The sequence below is a fragment of the Crinia signifera genome, chromosome 6, assembly GCF_055691185.1.
Source record: "Crinia signifera chromosome 6, ASM5569118v1, whole genome shotgun sequence".
Classification (NCBI taxonomy): Eukaryota; Metazoa; Chordata; class Amphibia; order Anura; family Myobatrachidae; genus Crinia; species Crinia signifera.
The window spans coordinates 123956910-123961909 of record NC_139222.1 but is presented as its reverse complement, the minus strand read 5'-3'; the positions used below and the strand labels follow the sequence as shown (position 1 = coordinate 123961909).

Genomic DNA, 5000 nt, shown 5'->3' with positions numbered 1-5000 from the left:
TGCCAGCATTGTCCTTGTATTGCCAGCATTGTCCTTGTATTGCCAGCATTGTCCCCGTATTGCCAGCATTGTGCCCGTATTACCAGCATTGTCCCCGTATTGCCAGCATTGTCATTGTATTGGCAGCATTGTGCCCGAATGGGCAGCATTGTGCCCGTATTGCCAGCATTGTCATTGTATTTGCAGCATTGTCCCCGTATTGGCAGCATTGTCCCCGTATTGGCAGCATTGTCCTTGTATTGGCAGCATTGTCCTTGTATTGCCAGCATTGTCCTTGTATTGCCAGCATTGTGCCTGTATTGGCAGCATTGTGCCCATATTGCCAGCATTGTACACATATTGCCAGCCTTTTGTCCTTGTATTGGCAGCATTGTCCTTGTATTGCCAGCATTGTCCTTGTATTGCCAGCATTGTCCTTGTATTGCCAGCAGTGTCCCCGTATTGCCAGCATTGTGCCCATATTGCCAGCATTGTGCCCGTATTGCCAGCATTGTCCTTGTATTTCCAGCATTGTCCTTGTATTTCCAGCATTGTGCCTGTATTGCCAGCATTGTGCCCGTATTGCCAGCATTGTCCTTGTATTGCCAGCATTGTGCCCATATTGCCAGCATTGTCCTTGTATTGCCAGCATTGTCCTTGTATTGGCAGCATTGTCCTTGTATTGGCAGCATTGTCCTTGTATTGGCAGCATTGTCCTTGTATTGGCAGCATTGTCCTTGTATTGCCAGCATTGTCCCCGTATTGCCAGCATTGTGCCCGTATTACCAGCATTGTCCTTGTATTTCCAGCATTGTGCCCGTATTACCAGCATTTTCCTTGTATTGCCAGCATTGTCCCCGTATTGCCAGCATTGTCCCCGTATTGCCAGCATTGTCCCCGTATTGCCAGCATTGTCCCCGTATTGCCAGCATTGTCATTGTATTGGCAGCATTGTGCCCGTATTGCCAGCATTGTCATTGTATTGGCAGCATTGTCCCCGTATTGGCAGCATTGTCCCCGTATTGGCAGCATTGTCCCCGTATTGCCAGCATTGCCCCTGTATTGCCAGCATTGTGCCCGTATTGGCAGCATTTTTTGGACCTCGACCAAAATTATTTCAAACTTCCGGACTCCATCAAAAATTACTTGCCTACCCCTGGTCTAGGGGTATGATTCTCGCTTTGGGTGCGAGAGGTCCCAGGTTCAAATCCCGGACGAGCCCAGCATTTAGCTGCCTTTTAGAGCCCATGATTGATGTTAAATGCTTGATTTCAAAGCATCAATTGAATTTTGCTCTTGCCATTTTACACAATTAGTTTGTAATTACTGAGGAGTATGTAGTATATTTTCAACCATATGGTGGTACTTTGGGTAAAAAAAACACATTCCCCATTATCTCAGTAACATAATACAACAATATACATCAAATATTTTATCCAGCTCTTTTAATTATTACATAAATAATATGAGTTTCACTTAAAAAAAAAAAATTATTCTGACGTGAGAAGTTTTCAGGGGTGGCTCGTTGGTCTAGGGGTATGATTCTCGCTTAGGGTGCGAGCGGTCCCGGGTTCAAATCCCGGATGAGCCCAGCATTTAGCTGCCTTTTAGAGCCCATGATTGATGTTAAATGCTTGATTTCAAAGCATCAAATGAATTTTGCTCTTGCCATTTTACACAATTAGTTTGTAATTACTTAGGAGTATGTAGTACATTTTCAACCATATGGTGGTACTTTGGGTAAAAAAAACACATTCCCCATTATCTCAGTAACATAATACAACAATATACATCAAATATTTTATCCAGCTCTTTTAATTATTACATAAATAATATGAGTTTCACTTAAAAAAAAAAAATTATTCTGACGTGAGAAGTTTTCAGGGGTGGCTCGTTGGTCTAGGGGTATGATTCTCGCTTAGGGTGCGAGAGGTCCCGGGTTCAAATCCCGGACGAGCCCAGCATTTAGCTGCCTTTTAGAGCCCATGATTGATGTTAAATGCTTGATTTCAAAGCATCAATTGAATTTTGCTCTTGCCATTTTACACAATTAGTTTGTAATTACTTAGGAGTATGTAGTACATTTTCAACCATATGGTGGTATTTGGGTAAAAAAAACACATTCCCCATTATCTCAGTAACATAATACAACAAAATACATCAACTATTTTATCCAGCTCTTTCAATTATTACATAAATAATATGAGTTTCACTTTAAAAAAAAATTATTCTGACGTGAGAAGTTTTCAGGGGTGGCTCGTTGGTCTAGGGGTATGATTCTCGCTTAGGGTGCGAGAGGTCCCGGGTTCAAATGCTTGATCTCAAAGCATCAATTGAATTTTGCTCTTGCCATTTTACACAATTAGTTTGTAATTACTTAGGAGTATGTAGTACATTTTCAACCATATGGTGGTATTTGGGTAAAAAAAACACATTCCCCATTATCTCAGTAACATAATACAACAAAATACATCAACTATTTTATCCAGCTCTTTCAATTATTACATAAATAATATGAGTTTCACTTTAAAAAAAAATTATTCTGACGTGAGAAGTTTTCAGGGGTGGCTCGTTGGTCTAGGGGTATGATTCTCGCTTAGGGTGCGAGAGGTCCCGGGTTCAAATGCTTGATCTCAAAGCATCAATTGAATTTTGCTCTTGCCATTTTAAACAATTAGTTTGTAATTACTTATGAGTATTTAGGACATTTTCAACCATATGGTGGTACTTTGGGTAAAAAAACACATTCCCCATTATCTCAGTAACATAACACAACAAAATACATCAACTATTTTATCCAGCTCTTTCAATTATTACATAAATAATATGAGTTTCACTTTAAAAAAAAAATTATTCTGACGTGAGAAGCTTTCAGGGGTGGCTCGTTGGTCTAGGGGTATGATTCTCGCTTAGGGTGCGAGAGGTCCCGGGTTCAAATCCCGGATGAGCCCAGCATTTAGCTGCCTTTTAGAGCCCATGATTGATGTTAAATGCTTGATTTCAAAGCATCAAATGAATTTTGCTCTTGCCATTTTACACAATTAGTTTGTAATTACTTAGGAGTATGTAGTACATTTTCAACCATATGGTGGTACTTTGGGTAAAAAAAACACATTCCCCATTATCTCAGTAACATAATACAACAATATACATCAAATATTTTATCCAGCTCTTTTAATTATTACATAAATAATATGAGTTTCACTTAAAAAAAAAAATTTATTCTGACGTGAGAAGTTTTCAGGGGTGGCTCGTTGGTCTAGGCCGGGGTATGATTCTCGCTTAGGGTGCGAGAGGTCCCGGGTTCAAATCCCGGACGAGCCCAGCATTTAGCTGCCTTTTAGAGCCCATGATTGATGTTAAATGCTTGATTTCAAAGCATCAATTGAATTTTGCTCTTGCCATTTTTTTAGGAGTATGTAGTACATTTTCAACCATATGGTGGTACTTTGGGTAAAAAAAACACATTCCCCATTATCTCAGTAACATAATACAACAAAATACATCAACTATTTTATCCAGCTCTTTCAATTATTACATAAATAATATGAGTTTCACTTTAAAAAAAAATTATTCTGACGTGAGAAGTTTTCAGTGGTGGCTCGTTGGTCTAGGGGTATGATTCTCGTTTAGGGTGCGAGAGGTCCCGGGTTCAAATCCCGGACGAGCCCAGCATTTAGCTGCCTTTTAGAGCCCATGATTGATGTTAAATGCTTGATTTCAAAGCATCAATTGAATTTTGCTCTTGCCATTTTACACAATTAGTTTGTAATTACTTATGAGTATTTAGGACATTTTCAACCATATGGTGGTACTTTGGGTAAAAAAACACATTCCCCATTATCTCAGTAACATAACACAACAATATTCATTAAATATTTTATCCAGCTCTTTCAATTATTACATAAATAATATGAGTTTCACTTTAAAAAAAAAATTATTCTGACGTGAGAAGCTTTCAGGGGTGGCTCATTGGTCTAGGGGTATGATTCTCGCTTAGGGTGCGAGAGGTCCCGGGTTCAAATCCCGGACGAGCCCAGCATTTAGCTGCCTTTTAGAGCCCATGATTGATGTTAAATGCTTGATTTCAAAGCATCAATTGAATTTTGCTCTTGCCATTTTACACAATTAGTTTGTAATAACTTAGGAGTATGTAGTACATTTTCAACCATATGGTGGTACTTTGGGTAAAAAAAACACATTCCCCATTATCTCAGTAACATAATACAACAAAATACATCAACTATTTTATCCAGCTCTTTCAATTATTACATAAATAATATGAGTTTCACTTTAAAAAAAAATTATTCTGACGTGAGAAGTTTTCAGGGGTGGCTCGTTGGTCTAGGGGTATGATTCTCGCTTTGGGTGCGAGAGGTCCCGGGTTCAAATCCCGGACGAGCCCAGCATTTAGCTGCCTTTTAGAGCCCATGATTGATGTTAAATGCTTGATTTCAAAGCATCAATTGAATTTTGCTCTTGCCATTTTACACAATTAGTTTGTAATTACTTAGGAGTATGTAGTAAATTTTCAACCATATGGTGGTACTTTGGGTAAAAAAAACACATTCCCCATTATCTCAGTAACATAATACAACAAAATACATCAACTATTTTATCCAGCTCCTTCAATTATTACATAAATAATATGAGTTTCACTTTAAAAAAAAATTATTCTGACGTGAGAAGTTTTCAGGGGTGGCTCGTTGGTCTAGGGGTATGATTCTCGCTTTGGGTGCGAGAGGTCCCGGGTTCAAATCCCGGACGAGCCCAGCATTTAGCTGCCTTTTAGAGCCCATGATTGATGTTAAATGCTTGATTTCAAAGCATCAATTGAATTTTGCTCTTGCCATTTTACACAATTAGTTTGTAATTACTTAGGAGTATGTAGTATATTTTCAACCATATGGTGGTACTTTGGGTAAAAAAAACACATTCCCCATTATCTCAGTAACATAATACAACAAAATACATCAAATATTTTATCCAGCTCTTTCAATTATTACATAAATAATATGAGT

At 38.5% G+C, this 5000-nt stretch overlaps 6 non-coding genes across 6 annotated transcripts; all 6 read left to right on the top strand.

The window, feature by feature from the left end:
• Nucleotides 1-1498: 1498 nt before the first annotated feature.
• TRNAP-AGG (transfer RNA proline (anticodon AGG)) lies at nucleotides 1499-1570 on the top strand. The gene has a single exon. It is a non-coding gene; the product is annotated as a tRNA-Pro (tRNA).
• A 297-nt stretch (nucleotides 1571-1867) lies between these two features.
• On the top strand, nucleotides 1868-1939 carry TRNAP-AGG (transfer RNA proline (anticodon AGG)). Its single transcript has one exon. It is a non-coding gene; the product is annotated as a tRNA-Pro (tRNA).
• A 919-nt stretch (nucleotides 1940-2858) lies between these two features.
• On the top strand, nucleotides 2859-2930 carry TRNAP-AGG (transfer RNA proline (anticodon AGG)). The gene has a single exon. It is a non-coding gene; the product is annotated as a tRNA-Pro (tRNA).
• Nucleotides 2931-3578: 648 nt separating this feature from the next.
• On the top strand, nucleotides 3579-3650 carry TRNAP-AGG (transfer RNA proline (anticodon AGG)). The gene has a single exon. It is a non-coding gene; the product is annotated as a tRNA-Pro (tRNA).
• Nucleotides 3651-4312: 662 nt separating this feature from the next.
• TRNAP-UGG (transfer RNA proline (anticodon UGG)) lies at nucleotides 4313-4384 on the top strand. Its single transcript has one exon. It is a non-coding gene; the product is annotated as a tRNA-Pro (tRNA).
• A 295-nt stretch (nucleotides 4385-4679) lies between these two features.
• On the top strand, nucleotides 4680-4751 carry TRNAP-UGG (transfer RNA proline (anticodon UGG)). Its single transcript has one exon. It is a non-coding gene; the product is annotated as a tRNA-Pro (tRNA).
• The last annotated feature ends 249 nt before the right edge of the window (nucleotides 4752-5000 follow it).